This window comes from Dipodomys merriami, unplaced genomic scaffold (genome assembly GCF_024711535.1).
Source record: "Dipodomys merriami isolate MVZ:Mamm:240054 unplaced genomic scaffold, mDipMer1.0.p SCAF_429, whole genome shotgun sequence".
NCBI lineage: Eukaryota > Metazoa > Chordata > Mammalia > Rodentia > Heteromyidae > Dipodomys > Dipodomys merriami.
In genome coordinates, this window is record NW_027205926.1 from 448,300 (window position 1) to 465,764 (window position 17,465).

General features: G+C 47.1%; 1 protein-coding gene across 2 annotated transcripts in view; it reads left to right on the plus strand.

Annotated features, from left to right (window-relative positions):
* Positions 1–17,465, plus strand: part of LOC138807720 (6-phosphofructo-2-kinase/fructose-2,6-bisphosphatase 3) — a 71,325-nt gene that overhangs the window by 14,553 nt on the left and 39,307 nt on the right. The window contains exon 1 of one of the 2 annotated variants that reach the window (XM_069993506.1): positions 163–197. The exons of the other annotated variant lie outside the window; for it this stretch is intronic. The gene's annotated coding sequence lies outside the window, so the exon portion shown is untranslated. Of the gene's footprint in view, positions 1–162; positions 198–17,465 lie in introns of those variants that run through there. 2 annotated transcript variants of the gene reach the window in all.

The following is a 17,465-nucleotide window of genomic DNA, read 5'->3' on the forward strand; positions in this document are numbered from 1 at the left end:
CGCCGCACGCCGCGTTCACGTGCCGCCGCTCGCCCCCAGCCTGCCCCGCGCGCGGGCGCGTCGCCCGCCCGGGCCCGGGAGCGCGGCGTGGACACCGCCAGGCCCCGGGCCCCCGCTCCGAGCGCCCGCCCACCCCACCCGGTGTCGGCTTCCCGGGGAGGACGTGTTCCGGGAAGCCCTGGGAGTGGCCGTGCTTTGTAAATAACTCCCGGAAGTGGGTCGGGCCGCTGTTTTGGCGAGTCCCGGAGCGGGGCGGGGCCGCGCGGGCGGGAGGACGGCGGGTCCCCGTGGTCGTTCACGTTGTATACACTTTATGACTTGTTTCTGACCCGGGAGCACGGAGTGTGCCCTTCTCGGCGGGGAGGTGTGTCGGGGACGCGGTGTCCCGCGTGGCGAGCGTCCATGGCGGCCGCCGCCGCGGCGGAGGCACCCTGAGGGCCGGGACCGCGGGCGCGGGCTCCGGGCGCGGGCTCCGTCCCCGCCCCCTCCAGCTCCTAGAAGGATGCGGACTCTAAATCGAGCGGGCCTCGGCCTGGGGGGGGGGGGGGCAGTCGCTGACCCGGGAGAGGGGTCCGATGCCACACGGGCTTGGATGTGAGGAGGGGGGACGCTGTCTCTCCAGGCCGGGCAGTGACACCTGTCTGCCAGCCTTGGGGAGCCCTGTACACTAGGGGTTAGACTGGCCTTGTTCTGCCTGCGGGGACGTCACAGCTTTGTTTGTCGGTTATTGGATGTTAATGCAGTTCTCTCCAGGAGCCAGGAACAACTGGATGTTTGCGTCTACGTTGACGGGATGGCTTCCTTCGCAATCACAGTGTTGCCTCACGGTTTGGGCAGTGATGGGTCACATCGCACCGGACGCTTGGTCCAGCCCTGATGAGCCATTTACCTCTCTTTACCCCATATGAAGAGATTGCCTCCTATCTCACCAGCCAGTCAGACCCTTAAGGCCGTTTTCTCCAACCCATTGCCCTGGCACTAATGAAAAGAAAAGTCATGATCTTGGGTTTAACAGGTTAGGAGGTAATAACTGTGGTTCATTGTTGCAGTTTCCCCTTCTCCCCCCCCCCCAAATCTGGCACTCCTTCCCGTCTTCCAGCCATCTTCCTAGATCAGGCTAGGAGTGAGACTTAACCAGGAAGAGCAGAGAACTGTAAGTGAATGACTTTAACCTGAGTATATTTTAGTCCCATAGGCAACAGCAGAAAAAGTTACCTATTCTGGAGGGAACTGATAAAGCTTTGTGAATCCCGTAGACTTTAAGCCTCTCAAGAGGATTCATAAGGATTGTAACCCTCTTTGTAGTTCTGCATTCAGTGTATGAAAAAATAACTTCATCCTCTGGAAAGATAATCCTTCTGGAGTCTTTTTGTTGTTGTTGTTGTTGTTTTGGGTTCCGTCGTGGGGCCTGAACTCTGGGCCTGGGCGCTGTCCCTCAGCTCTTCAGCTCAAGGCTAGCACTCTACCACTTGAGCCACAGCGCCACTTCCAGCTTTTTTCTTTTTGCTTATGTGGTGCTGAGGAATTGAACCCAGGGCCTCATGCATGCAAGACAAGCGCTTTACCACTGAGCCACCTTCCCAGCCCCATGGAGTCTTTCTTATTATGTGTTTCCATTGCATTAATGAAATGATCAGATTTAAATCACTTCCACCCTGCTTAAAAAGGTAGGGATTAATTAGCTGGATGCTGGAGGCTCAAGCCATTAATTCTAACCACTCAGTAGGCTGAAATCTGAAGATCACAGTTCAAAGCCAGCTTAGGCAAGAAAGTCTGTATAACTAACAAAAAGCCAGAAGTGAAGCTGTGGCTTAAAGTGGTAGAGCACTAACCTTGAGCAAAAGAGCTTAGGGACAGCACCCAGGCCTTGAGTTTAAGAACCATGAACCTTCCCCCCCCCCCGCCCCCCCCCCCCCCCCCGCAAAAAAAAGGGTAGGCATTATAGAATGTATATAATGGTAATTCTTGGTAGACATGGTTACAAATTCTTATGATGAATCCAGCCTAAAAAATACCAGCCAGTCCCCTTTCCCCTAGAGTAAGTGTTCACATCTGGTCACTTCTGTGCACTGAGCACTTTTTTTTATTTTTATTTTTATTTTTTGGTTGGTCATGGGGCTTGATCTCTGGGCCTGGGCACTGTCCCTTAGCTCTTCAGTTCAAGGCGAGTGCTCTACCACTTGAGCCACTTCATTGAGCACTATTTTTATAGCTCCAGAAGATACCTGCTATGGTATCTATCTTCTCCACTCTTTCTCTTAGACTTGGAGAGTGTAATGGGATCTTCGTATTTACAGTCAGAACAGGATCTGAGTTTGGATAAATGGAGAGTTAGAGGGAGCTTAAAACTAGGCCATGATGGGAGTTTGGGGTTGGGCTAGGAGAGAAGCATTATCAGTGAATATTGAGTAGACTCTGGGATACTTGATTTTGATTTGGGGCTTAATGATCTGTTCCCTGATCCCAAAAGATGAGTCATAGATGGGTGGGAGCCTAACTTCTGAGTGTAGCTTGAGGCAGTGGGTGAATAGGAAGGATATTGCTGGGGTTTTGAGGGGGTTTGCAGGTGGGCAGAACCTTTGAGAATCATGCTAAACATTTGACACCTTTGAAATGTTCATGCTCTAGGGAAAAATCCCAGCTGCTGGCGTATTTGAGTGCAATGGTCTTTGGAGATAAGAGGAGAGACTTGTCTCCTGTCTGACTCCCAAGTTTACATTTCTGTAAAGTTTTTATTTCTTGGATGTACATTTCTTTAAACTTTCCTAGCGCCTAGCGTCTTTTAGGTTCAGGTTATAGGATACTGAGAGCATTGATATCATGACTTAATATCTGGGAAGACTTTGCTGGTTCACTGTTTGCAGTTACCTTACATTAAGTAATCTTTTTCTTGGACTTCTGTTGAGAGTTACTTTGAAGTGGGAGGAGTGTAGCCTTGGGCCACTCTCCTGTTATTTTGTATTTTATTAATGTATTTGGTTTGTGTGTGTGTGAGAGAGAGTATGTGCGTGTGCATGTGTGCGTGCTGGTAATGAGGCTTGAACTCAGGGCCTCACTCTCTTGAAAGGCTTTTTTTTTTTTTTTTCAATGGCTGGCACTCTACCATGAGTCACACCTCCAGTTTTGCCTTATTGCTGGTTAACTGGAATGAAGAGTCTTAGATTTGTCTGCCTCGGCTGGTATCAAGCTGAAATCCTCAGATCTCACTCAGCCTTATGAATATCAAGGATTACAGGCATGAGCCATTGACACCATGTTCTGTTCTGTTCTTTAATGAATAGACCATGATTCTGCTTTCCAGCAAAAGAACCTGTTTACTAGCACTCCAGAAATAGATACTTAATCTGAAGACAGGGAGTGGTGTCCCTTAAAGCAACCTGGAAACCTCTGTGTCTTGACGAGTCACTTTTTCTTGAGTTATATTGTTGAGCGCTCTAGAAATTAGAAGGAACACCAAGTGCTTTAGCATTAAAGAAATCCACCTTCTAGACTCTAACAAATGGAGTAATGAAGACATAAATTTAAGCTGGACTAGAAACTTCCATCTACAAAAATCCATGCAGGCATTGATGGGAAGATTAAGAACAGTAAGTGGAGGACAAGCTGGATGTATTGGCTTCCACCTGAAATCCTAGCTTACTTCAGGAGGCTGACATCTGGAGAACCATGGTTTGAGGCCAGTCCAGACAGAAAAGTCTGTTAGACACCATCTACAAAATAAGCAGCAAAAAGCAGGACTGGAGATATGGCTCAGATGGTAGAGTGCTAGCTGAACAAACAACTTGCCTAAGCCTAAGGCTGTGAGTTCAAATCCCAGTACTTCTGAAAAAAAAAAGTGAAGGCTAGGACAGTGTAAGCTGTGGTTGAGTGGAGGTGGAGAAATTAGAAGCAGGGAAAATACTTGGCTGAGAAACTGGCATGTGATGGACAAAAGGAGCCGGAAAGTGCTTTCAGAGAGGTGAGAGGAGATGATGGGTTTGGGACCAGAACTCCACTGAGAACATTTCCTTTAGCCAGCAGTGGGGGAGGCAGCTCCTGGGTCAGGTCCTTATGTTCCTGAGGATTGCTTTGAATGCCAGAACAATCTTATAACCTCACTAGTTTCCATTCTGTTGAAACAAGGTTTCGTTATGTAGTCTGGGCTGCCAGAAACTGGGAATCCTCTTGCCTCAGCCTCCCAGAGGTGGGGATTGCAGGCACAGGGCATATGCCCCGCTTTCTTTTTCTTTTTCTTTTTTTTTTCTATTTTTTTCTTTTATGTTTTTTCCTAAATCTGAGACTGGGCCTCCAACACAGTACCTGTGGCTGCTTTTTTTTTTTTTTTTCTCGTTGGCTAGCACTGTGCCAACTGAGCCACACCTCCAACCCCCAGCTTTCTACTTTAAATCAGCTTTTATTTATGCTGGTCCTGGAGCTTGAACTCAGAGCCTAGCAGCTCTCCCTGAGCTGTGTTGTTCAAGACTAGTGCTCTACCACTTGAGCCACAGCTCTACTTCTGGCTTTTTATTTTTTTATTTTTTTTAAATTTTTTTTTAAATTTTTTTTTTTTTTTTTTGGGTCCAGTCATGGGGCCTGAACTCTGGGCCTGGGCGCTGTCCCTCAGCTCTTCAGCTCAAGGCTAGCGCTCTACCAGTTGAGCCACAGTGCCACTTCCGGCTTTTTTCTTTTTGCTTATGTGGTGCTGAGGAATCGAACCCAGGGCCTCAGGCATGCAAGGCAAGCGCTCTACCACTGAGCTACCTTCCCAGCCCTACTTCTGGCTTTTTAAAAGGTAGTTAAGTGGAGATAAGAGTCTCAAAAATTTGCCTGCCCTGGCTGGCTTTGAATTGTGATCCTTAGATCTCAGCCTCCTTAATAGCTAGGAATACAAGTGTGAGCCACTGGTGCCTGGCTCTGTTTTCAGTATTAATGTGTTTGGTCAAGGCCATAATGGGTGAGTACAGCAGCACACATACGCAATTTACAGTTCTTTACTGGCAGTAGAGTTGGGGGTCAGAAAAGCTTGAACTCCTGCAACTCACTTGGAGAGTGTTCGAACTCAGGTTCCATAGGTCTGAGCTGGAGTGCAAGACTTCTGCAGCCTGACTCAGCATGAGTGGGTGTGCTGTCCCTTTTTTCCCATAATATTGGGTTTGAGTCTTAGTCATGGAGGGAAACCCGAAAACCACCGGCTGTCAGGGCCAGAACTGTGACTTCTGGAACATGCTGGTGCTGTCCTTGAGACTGAGGAAGTCCCTGTTCGCTCAGAAAGTCTACTGCGTGCGCTCTTGTGGGGATGTGTCATTTGTTTCTGATGTCAGTTTGCTTCTTGCTCTGGATGACTTTCTGCAGCTCACTTCCGAAGAGGCGAAGGTGCTGGCAGAAGCAACCCCCCTGCAGGGCCGCGCAGGCGTGGCACAGACTGGTGACTGGCTTGGTGGTGTAGGGAAGTATTGCAGTCAGGAGTGGAGGGAGGGGCTGACCAGAATGCTGTCCCCTTTCTTTCTCTGCTGTTGACTTAGCATGCATTCTGTCAGGCAGGTGAGACAGTGCCCATGCTCCCTATGTGAAGTGACGGCAGGAAGCACTTTGAATGTAGTTAAAATTGTAGCTTTTCTGCTTCCCAATGAGGAAATGGGCCTGAATGGTTAAGGGGTTCACCTAAGACCATGGGATGTACAAGTGGCAGAACAGGTAAAAGTTTCTCTTGACTTATTGCTCACCGCTCCCTTCTATTTAAGTTAAAAAAAAAAAAAGACTTGCCTCTATTTTGGCAGTCTGAATTACTAGGTCTTAGTGTTTGAAGTTTATGTTGTTCCTTATTAAAATAAGTACAGGGCCACATGCCAGTGGCTCACCCCTGTAATCCTAGCTACTCCGAAGGCTGAGATCTGAGGCTTGTAGTTTGAAGCCAGCTCCGGAAAAAAAAATCCCCGTCAGCCTCTTATTACCAATAAACTACTCAAAAAAGTCAGAAGTGGTGCTGTGGCTCAAGTGGTAGGCACTAGCCTTGAGCACAAAGAGGCTCAGGGACAGCACTCGGGTCTGAGTTCAAACTCTAGGATGGGCAAAAAAAAAAAAAAAAAAAGAAGTACAGTATATCCAGTATCATTTTAGGAGATGAATTTGATAGTCATCATTGGCCTTAAGGAGCTCATGGTTTTTGGAAAGAGAAGGAATGAAAGATGTATTACCTGGATGTTGAGTGCTGGGATGGGGGTCACTACATTGAAGGAATCTTTGTGTGTGTGGGGTTCCATTAGACAAAGCAGAGGGGCTTCTGAGAAAGTTCACTGGGCTGATTGTCCAGACTGTGAGGTGAATCACGTAGGTGAAGACTGCATTTTCCAGTAAGTGTCAGAATGTGAACTTCAGGAACAACCCGGTAAAGACAAAATAGAAGCGATAATCCGAAATAGAATGAAGATAGTGCCTGGCTATCTACTGTCTTTAAGCTTACAAGAACTCAAGCTTATCAGGGTGTGGTGGTCCCTTCCTGTGATCGCTGGGCTCAGCTGAGGCAGGAGGATAGAGTTCAAGGTTGGTCTGGGCTACAAAGCCAATTCAAACCCACTTTGGGATACATCCTGAGACCCTGTTTTAAAAACAATGTAACAAAACCAGATTAAACACACATTCATATTCTCTCTCTCTCTCTCTCTCTCTCTCTCTCTCTCTCTCTCTCTCTCTCTCTCTCTCTCTCTCTCTCTCTCTCTCTATCCCCCTATCCCGCTCTCCCCCTCTCCCCCTCTCCCCCTCTCCCCCTCTCCCCCTCTCCCCCTCTCCCCCTTTCCTCCTCTCCCCTCCACACTCCACACTCCAAAGTCTCAATTCTCCTTACTCAGGGAAAAAAGGTGAGGAGCAAGTGTGAGAATAGTATGGTTCTTTCCATCTGTTTTGAGCCTGGCAAGTCGGATTTAAGATGTGTTTGGCATGCTGATCTTCCATGCCATGCTTTTGAGAGGGACTTGGGAGTAGAGCCAGCCTTTCAATCACGCTTCACCCTGTCCTACAGCGGGGCTTCTGGCCTTTCTCTTCTAATCCCTTTATAGCCTAGAAAAGCCCACTGACCTCTTTCTAGCTCCTTGGGTTGATAAGGAGCTTGCTGATATCCAGAGGGTCACTTCCATGATAAAGCATGGAAAATCTCAGAGCAGCATTTCTACCTTTCACCCAAACCTGGAAGGTGAGGAGCAGGCCTCGTTGACACTCCTGGGGTGTGGGGAGGGGGATCATTCTCTGTGTTCTCATACACCACAGAGTAAGTATCTTAACCGGGTACTCTGCTGCCAGGCAAACCTTACCATTCTACTACTGAATTGCTCAGAGCCCTATCACAGTCTAGTGGTCAGTGGGAATGGACACCTTTATGGCTGAGCTTTGAGAGGCTCCCAGATTGGAGCCTTTATCAAAGGTGAAAGGGTTATGATTACCATAATATATATGATTTTATATATATATATATATAGCATATATATATATATTTTTTTTTTCTTTTTGGTCAGTTGTGGGGCTTGAACTCTGGGCCTGGGTGCTGTCCCTCAGCTCTTCAGCTCAAGGCTCTACCACTTGAGCCACAGCACCACTTCTGGCTTTTTCTGAGGAATCAAGCCCAGGGCCTCATGCATGCAAGGCAAGCACTCTACCACTGAGCCACCTTCCCAGTCCCCATGAGCATTTTTTAAAGCCTCCTTAGAGGCAGCATGGCACAGGATAAAAACCATCATCTTAAAGACTGAAGTACTGAGGACTGCAGCAATGGGCAAGTTTACCTAAAGCCAGGTACATTGTCCGGGAATGATAAACTAGAGCTTCCATTTCCTTTCTTCCTGTAAGTAGGCCACTCTAGGAAGCTGCTTACCCAGTAGCCATCACCCATTGCAGCTATGCAGGTCTCCCCAGAGCCCCCATCAGCTGTTCTCCCCCCTCCGCCTCCCCCCTCCCCCAGATGAAGTCCACACTTTTGCCAGCCTTGGACTGTCTGTGATCTTCCTACTTCTGCCTCTCGGGTTAGTGAGATTACAGGTGTGTGCTACAGTTGGCCTGTGTTTCGGCCTCTTTGCCTTGACTGGAAACATAATCTTTTTTCCCCAATTCCATCTTCCCTGGGCCTCTACTTGCCCACTTGGGATTAACCTTCACAGCTCACCTCCCACCATATCTTCTAGGAACCCTTCCCCGACTGCTTCCTTGAGGTTTGTGCACACTTTAAAAATATATCACCACCGTTGCTTGTAGTCTTTAGCTTTTGGCGCTCAGCACCCCAGCTGGAGGGAGTTTGTGAGGAGTCTGCCATGTGGTTTGTGTATTTGGCATCATGGATGGCTGTGTCTTGCTACACCAGAGTTGTGCTTGATGAATAGAAGAGCCAAATTCTGTAGAATCGTGAAATGTGGGTGGGAACACACACCTCTGCACACATACAGGAAGAGGTGTGTACAAGAAAGCCTCTCTGAGGAGTGCTCTGTAGAAATGCAGAAGTGAGCTGCAAGAAGGCGTGTCTGCAGGGAAGAAGCAGGTCAGATGCAGGATAGGGAACCCAGGAAAGCTTGCTCAATATCCCATCGAGGAGAATCTTCAGTGAAGATCAGAGAGGTTGGAGTTGGTGCTGGAGGCGGTAGGGAGTCCATGGTAGTGTTGAGGCAGGGGAAGAAGAGAACACGAGTGTTGCTTTGGGAAGACTAGACTTGGTTTGAGTGGTGGACTGGGCTAGGAGAGCCCAGGGCAGGAGATGGGAGTGATGACTCAGGGTCTCTCTCTCTCGTTTAGGCTTTGGGATTTAAAATCCATGTGGTGTGGAGATGAAACGAACACAGATAACTCACAAAAGAAAGAAGTCGCATTTGGTGACTAGTCAAGATACAGAAAGTGAGGGATTTAAGAAGTAAGTCAGAGTGTAAGGCGCCTGCGGAGCCCTCACATTTCCCCTAACCTTGTTGAGTCTCAGTTTCCTCATCCATAAAGTAGGGGAGTTCCTATGTGGCTCCTTGTGGTCTAACAGATTTGCTAGTTCATCATTTTACCTGTTTACTAGAAGCAACTGACACTTAACTGACCTTTCCCTGACCAGCCTTAGCTTAGTTTCCTAATCCCAGGGCAGAGTTCTTAGAAAAGACATCTTCAGTACACAATAAACAAGCTCCATTCCTGGCTCCACCACAATATCTGAGCACCTGCCTGCCCACATCACACCAGGCGTCTGGCTCAAGTTCTGCGAGGTGAGGGATTCCACAGCCAGGGCTGACTTCCTCAGCCACAGCTTTCTATGGCCTTTCACCAAGGAACCTGTTTCTTTGAGCCCAGGAGGTCAACCCCGAACTGCCACAGCCTGGGCAGGAGTGAGCTCTCCTCTGCAGATCAAAACATCTCTGTCCTCATGGGGGAGACAAGACTATACAACAGAAGGGACGGGACAAGTGCTTAGGAGAAAAACCAGATCAGCATCCATATGAGTGGTCAGCCTCAGACCAGAAGGCCTGTCTGACAAGAGTGAGGGTTCCCAGGGGGCCTGTAGGGGAAGAAGATTCCAGGCCAGTGTGCTGGTTGCCCTGAGGGTCCCTTTCCTCCCCATTCTCAGGACCTGATCTTCCTGACACACAGAAGATGGTTCAGGGGTACAGCCAGGCATTACTCTCTTGCAGCTAGGAGGCAGACATCTTTGCCTCAAGTTTGAGCTCTGCAGGATGAGGGGCGGGTGAGGTAGAGGGATGCCCACCTACACAGGGTCAGTGGGGAGGGGTTTGAGGGCTGAGGGGCTCTGTTGGAGTCCCTGTGTGTGTCCATTGGGCGCTCTTGATGAGATAATGAGAGAAGACACTTGTCACCACTTTTGTAGCTAGTTCCCCCCAGTTCTACTTGCCTTCTTGCTATGATGATAACCTCTCACAGCCAAGGATCTGGGGACAGACAGGTTATTTAATTCTGTAACTGTTTTCTTATCTCAGAACAGCAATAATATCTGTCTGGTTGAGTGATTCTAAAGACTCAATTGCCTCTTTAAGGTTCCTAATACAATGTCTGCCTGGTATATCCAAAGACATTACTACTTTTTATCAGTTATTAAGTACAGCTAACCTTCCTTGAGGTCTGTTACCTTCCTTGATTTACTGGTGGGAAAGCTAAGGCATAGAGCTCAAGCTATTGGTTCAAGGTCGCAGAGCTAGCAGGTGGGGCAACTGGAACTTGAACCTAGGCAGGCTGCTTCCCAGTTGGCCAGGGACAGCAGGTAAAAGTGAGCTGGCAGGAGCCTCAGCTTCACACTGCGCTGCTTGTGCTCTGCTCACTGAGTCCTTCATTCTTTGCCTAAACTTCTCTATTGACGTAGCAGCTGAAATTCGCCTCTTTCTGTGCTGAGAGACTGTGTCTACAGGAAGAAATGAGGTGCAGAGGAAGGCTGAACAGTTTCTTCGTGCATGCCTCCAGAGTGGACAGAAGCTTTCTTCCACTGTGGATTGTCCAATACCCACAAGGATCATCAAGGGGTTGATGAAGAGGTGAAGCACCCCCCATCCCCCCCATCTCCCCTGCCCCCTCTTTCCCCCCGTGCCCCAGCCTCCACAGGCTGCGCCTTCTGCAAGTGAACAGGTCTAAGGCCAGTGAGTGAGGCGAGTTGGAAACTGGTGTGGAGAGCAGGGTAGCAGGACAGATGGACACCCAGGATCTACCTGCACTGGAGCCTGGCTGACTCAGGTGCTGACTTCAGAGGGTGGAATGCTCAGCCTCAGTGTTTGTTCCAGTCTGATAAGCCCCAAGGGATGGCTAAGCCACCCCAGTGGCTACCAAGCACGTGACTAGAGACAGGGTCACATATGAGCAAGCTCCCAGTGAGGTCAACCTGAGACATAGCTGCGACCCGCAGTGAATGGCCATTCTGTGCCAGGGACAACTCACTAGGAGAGGCCTTGGGATCTGTCACCTGCACAGGGGAGAGAAGGGGAGGGGAGAGGAAGGGAGAAGAGAGGAGGAAGGGAAAGGAGAGAAGTGAAAGGAAAAAGGAAATCAAACTCCTCTGCAACCAGCCTGAGTTAACTAGTGACACCCTGTCTTAAAAAACAAAACAGCCACAGAAAAGAAAAAAATGCAGCAGTGGAGTTGACTGGATACTATGTTAAAAGTGAACCATACACCTTGTGGGTGGGGATGGGAGGGAAAAATGGAGAACATGGAAAGGGTGACATTTTCAAAAAAGAAACATTCATTACCCGAGTTATATAATAACTGTAAACCCTCTGTATATCACCTTTACAATAACAATAAAAAATGGCAAAAAAGAAATTACTGACCTTAACATTCAACACTCAAAATATTCAGTTTTAGAAAATGTTTGAAATCAGCTTGAATGGATGGATAAATCAATCACAGCTATCTGTATAAGGCAGTGAGAAACCCAGGCCCTTGGGCAGGCCTCAGGCAAGCAGCGTAGGGGAGAAAAAGTAAACAATAGTATAAGTCTTATTGTAGAAAAGGGAGGAAAAATAGAAATCTGTAATTCTGTAATAAAACTAGACATTTCATTTTTCTGTTTTCCACATTGGCCACATGTGTACAATTTTGTGTACAATTCATGTGTACAATTTCTTTTCATGATTCAAGACTAGGCAGGGCCCTGCCCTCCTGCCCCAGGGCCTTGGTCCCTCAGGGCCTCCAACATCAGACCTATAATCTAGACCTCCTGCAGGGAATGTGTGTGTGCTCCAGTGCATTTGGGGTGTGAGGATGAATCAGTATTGAGAAACTGACCAGACTCTGGCCAGAGAAGCTGAAGTGAGGGTGAGAGGAAGAACTCTGGGAGAAAAGACTCACCCTGAGACAAGATGGAAGGACAGACACCAGGAACTTCTGTCATTACTGTTGCTTTATTGTCATAAAATCTATCATTGAACTGTATTTATGTGACTAGCTCAGTGACCCTAAGTACATTCACATCCTTATGCTATCATCACTCTCAACTTTCTTCAGAACATTCCGTATTCCCAATTGCAACTCTGTCCCCATTAGACAGGACCTGCACAATGCCCCTCCCCCCAGCCCTGGCAACCACATTCTACTTTCTACTTCCTGCCTCTGTGACCACTTACATCCTTCAAATAAGTAGAATCATACAATCTTTGTATTTTTGCAACTGGCTTATTTTGCTTGCCATGTCTACAAAATGCACTTGTATTGTGACATGTGGCAGAACTGCCTTCTTTTTTGGTCAGTGTATCAGCCCATTGTATGTGTGTATATATCACATCTTGTTTAGCCAGTTGTGCTTTGCACTTCCCAGGCTCTCAGATGGCAGAGTTTCCACTCCATTGGCTTGGTGTCTCTCTCAGAAGTGCAAAGTGTTGGCAAAGCATCAAACGTGGATCTGTGGGCTAGAAAGGTGGCCTTGGTTGTGACACGAGATTCTTTCCCCTCCCCTCATTGTGGTCTTGTTCTCCCTCTAGACTTTGCCGTGGCTGCTGGCAATCACAGCCTTGATTAGGAGGTAAGGCAGGACCACTCTGGGCTTCACTGACTCAGCTGGATGCTGCCCAAATGTGGTCATGTCTGCCCCCTAGTCCGGGCTCTGGGCCAGGGCAGAAAGGCAGAGGGCAGGGTCTCTGCCAGACAGTGCAATGCCTTTCCCAACTCCCCAGTGTCTCTCCTTGCGGCATAGTAGGGGTGGCCAGGGCACTGTGGGTCCTCAGGGAGCTGCCCTGTTCCCTCAGGCTTAGGAAGTGGACAGGGCAGAGCCCAGCAAGAGCAGATTTAGAACATACACCAGCCCAACCTGCCCCTAGGTGATTTAGGCCTTCCTTGCCATACCTGCTCTTCTGCCCGGGGACTTCCGGTAGGCCTAACAACCGGGAATTTTCTCTGGAAACTCCCTAGGAGTTTAATATCATAAAGAGCGTTTCTAGCCTTTATTCAAAAAGTCAACTCAGTTTTTCGTTCTCAAAAATCAACCCCATTTTTAAATTAAAAAAAAAAAAGCTGATCAGAGTTTTTGGCTTATCATAAGCACCCTGTAAATTCAGCATGGATACCCCAACTTCAAGGTATTCTCTTATTCTAGGTTCTTAGTTTTGCTCACAAAATTCTCCAATTCAGCTGGCACTTCACATGGTTGTATTTACCAATTGCTTCCAGTGCATCTCTATGTGTTGTGTATTCTCAGCAAGGACTAAGTCTTTATTGCCCTAGTCTGATGCTTGGCCCAGAGCTGGCCCAGAGCTTCACGGGGAGAAAACTGCTATCTTCATATGGCTAGACTTGCAGATTGCTTCCAGAAGTTGTGTGTGTGTGTGTGTGTTTAACTGAACAGGGTAAAGCCCATCGTAATAATTCAGACTTAAATTTGTCTGTGATGGACTTTACACACACACACACACACACACACACACCACACACACACCCTCTAAGTACTTCACTATGTAGTCCAGTCAACTTACACACACACACACACACACACACACACGCACGCGCACACACACACACACACACACACACACACACACACACACACACCTCTCTCTCTAAGGACTTCCAGTCAACTTTGATTTTGAGATCACAGATGCATTCCACATGGGTATTTTTTTTTAAGTTCCCCAGATATGTTTTTTTTTGTTTTGTTTTTAGGCCTCAATATTGAAGGCAGGGATCTCAAATGATCATTTTATGCCACTGTATTGAAGGCATGGATCTCACTTGGATTCTAGTTTATTCTTTTTCCTCCTTTAAAATTACTCAGCCCATCAGACTGGATCTCAACTCTGAAACCCAGACACCAAGTCCTGATTTAAATAGCCAGGAGGCCCAAGGCTTCCTTTCCCTGGAGATCCTTGGAAGAAGTGCTCAGGTGACTACAGTACAGCCAGGGGCTTTCCTGGCCATCTGGAGACACATTGACACAACCTTATCTGACCATAAAGCCTTCCAATCTCATACTTCCTCTTTTAAATCCCTCATTGTTTGGGACAACAGTGGAAACTGCAGTCTTCACTAGGAATACACTCCCCTGGCTCACATCCTGGGCTGGACTGTCTCTTGCCCACACCCGGCCCATCTACTTTTTAAGTGTTATATGATGGCTTTGCCCCAAGTTGTTTGTCAGGCTTTGGTACTTCAACACAAGTAGGGATCAGATCCCTTTCTGAAAGCATGTTTTGAATAGGATGGGAGAACACAGAACATAAAAACAGGCCATGGAGGAGGTAAGATCTCACCTAGGGAAAGAGCCCAGCTAGTCTGTGAATGTACTGAATGCTTTTGAACTGGGCACTTAAAGATAGTTAAAATGGGAGTTCTAAATCAGGTGGTAAGGATTATGCCTATAATCCTAGCTACTTAGATGCTTCAGATCTGAGGATTGAGATTCAAAGCTAGCTTGGGCAGGAAAGTCTGTAAGACTCTTATCTCCAATTAACCATCAAAAAGCTGGAAGTGGAGTTATGGCTACAGTACTACAGCACCAACCTTGAGTGGAAAAAAAAGGGATAGTGCCAAGGCCCTGAGTTTAATTAAGCGCCAGTACCATCACAAAAAAAAATTACAAAAGGAGTCCTTTACTCCCATTTCCTGTTTGGGACACAGGAAATGCTTCCCTACCCATTTCTCCCTACTTTATCCTTTTGCAGTAAAATTAATCCTTCCTAAAACTTAACAAATACCAAACCAGTAGTTAAAATGGGACATTTCATGTTTTATATAGCATGCAGTTTGCTCCCTTCTGATCTGTCTCCCATCTAATGTTGCTGGACCAATGGTCCATCTCAATACCCAGTTAAGTCTCCTGTGGAGCCCAGACTCTCACCTGCATGTACTACATCAACATTTGCCTCCCTTCCCCCACTTTTAAAGAACCAGGAGCTCCTCTCCTGTTGACTACCTGCTGGCAGAGATCAGAGAATCTCAGTTCAAGACCAACCTGCACAAAAAGTTAGCATGACCCCAGTAAAACCAATACTGGGTCTGGTATTACTCACAGCTATGCAGGAGATATAAATAAGAGGTCCAGACAAAGGTGGAAATCCCTACTAGAAAAGTAACTGAAGCAAAAAGGTTAGCAGGTGGCTCAACTGGCAGAGCACCTACCTAACAGAGAGATCTTGAGTTGAAACTCCAATACTGCCAACTCAACCAAACCAAAAAAACCTGAACTAAACTAAGAAGGCTTTGCAGATTTGGAAGAGCCAGAGAGAGTTCTGGTCCAGTACTTTTGTATAGGAAAGTAAAACTTCTGGGTACCATCTTTCCTTCAGGGAGGCAGTGAGTTAGAAATTAAAAAATTTATTTTGGTGGTGCACATGATAGGTGTTGTAAGTAAAACTTTCTTTGATTGCGTTATTAGTCTTCTAATCACACAGATCCTATTGATAGAATATTAGCGATACCCATTCTATATTTATCATTCAGGGGTGCTTTGAGCTGTAAGTTACAGTGGCTTAATCAGACATTTATCACATGACCACATTCCGACAAGTCCCTGACAAAGGAGAATGTCTTGCCCAATCACAGTTCACCTCTTAGGTAGCATGAGAAACAACTGTCCCAGAGCTAGGGGCCTCTGCCTCTCCCCTTCCTGCCAGGGGGTGCCGTCAGTGAAGTGTGTGTCTCATAGTCTATAAGAAAGCATGCTGTCCTATGTACTTTAGCTCTTAGGGAAACAGATACATTCCAGCATGGCCTTGTCCAGCTGGATTGAAGATTGTATAAATGTCATCAGTCTTCTCTAACAGCAAAGCACGCCTTTTCTCATTCCTTTTTATGAAAAGGCTATCTTTTGGAAAGTGTTTGTTGGACATTTGTATTATAGGAGAAAGAACTGCTAACATTTCTTCAACACCTCTTCTTCCCATCTTCTTCCATTTCCTTCCTCCTTTGTAGCTGGGTGTAGACCCGGACTCATTTGGACACTGAGAAGCTGTGGAAATGTGACATCAAATTCTGGAATGTTGTTGTCCAAGTGAAAATGCAAGCACTTAAATGTCCTCTCCTGTCTCGTGCTGTTTCCTCTGACTGGCAGGAATGTCTTGGTCTGTGAGAAGTGTGGTATGTGTGCAGTTGTATTGTGTAATAGCTGGTAAATGCTGGGATGCACCAAGTTTCCAGCAGCTCTTGTAAGCTGCTTATAAACAAATGAATGGTTTCGCATTTGCCCAGTCTTTGTTGCCAGTAAATGGAAAGTGAATTACATGTATTTGTCAATACCTTTCAAAATGGTTTTTGAAACACCAGAGATGTCTCAATTCCTTGTACACTCAAAAAAAAAAAAAAAGCCCCTAAGACTTTTCATTGGATGTATGCAAATTTTAAATCTGAGGAAGAATCCTCCCCGCCTTCTTTTGAGATAGGCTTGTCTCAAACTCAAAATCCTCCTGCCTCATCTTTCTGAGTGCTGGGATTATAGTTTTGAACCACCAGCTCATAGTCTCCTTTAGTCCACATATAGGACTTGGACGATTGCTGCAGACATGGTTTCCGTGTGGCCTGAGCCTTCTGATTGCTTGTGGCTGAAGGTGTAAGAGTGTGTTGACACTCCTCTTAAACAGCATCATACAACTGAACGGGCTCAATCTTACTACCCATGATCACAGACCATTCCATTCTCAAACGTGAACACTGTGTTATGAATACAGCCCAGCTGGGGTTGGTTGTCCAACATCTACTTAGCATCACTTTCCCAAATCTGCCATTTTTTTTCTTCTTCTTTTAGCTTGGTTCAGCTCTATTTTTAGGCTGTTTTCTATTTTTTTATTTTTATTTTTTGGGTCCAGTCATGGGGCCTGAACTCTGAGCCTGGGCGCTGTCCCTCAGCTCTTCAGCTCAAGGCTAGCGCTCTACCACTTGAGCCACAGCGCCACTTCTGGCTTTTTTCTTTTTTGCTTATGTGGTGCTGAGGAATCGAACCCAGGGCCTCAGGCATGCAAGGCAAGTGCCCTACCACTTAGCCACCTTTCCAGCCCCTTTTAGGCTGTTTTCTACTGGGAGAAAGAAGTAGGTGGGGAAGAACAGGGAAGGCTCCTAGCTCTGCTCAGCCACCCAGGAGTTGCTCCATTGCCTGCGTCTGCACCACGGGCACAGGGAGGTCTTGCAACAGACACAGAACTATCCCCTACTTTCTCAACACCGCCACTTTCTCCCGCCTCACTGGGGCACTTTCTCAGACTCAGCAGAAGATGGTCCAGTTGCAATTTCTGTTTCCCTAGGCCTGGGTTAGCAACCTCACTTGACTTATTTTTGACTCTTCCCCTTATCCTCTAGTCACTAGAGAGATGTCATTGCTGGTGTGAAGAAATCAAGTGGTAAAGAATGAATTGCCAAGCAATCAGAAGACAGGAAATCTACCTAGACAACAGAATCTCCCACCTGGCGTGGGTCTGGGCAGGTCAAGTTCATGTACTCCACTTGGAAAACCAGTGGACTGCAGAACCTGATCTTCGAAAGGAGCTCTTGAGGTAGACAGGCTGTTATCATCCTAATTTTACAGAGGATGAACACAGTAAATGGTTGTCTCCCTT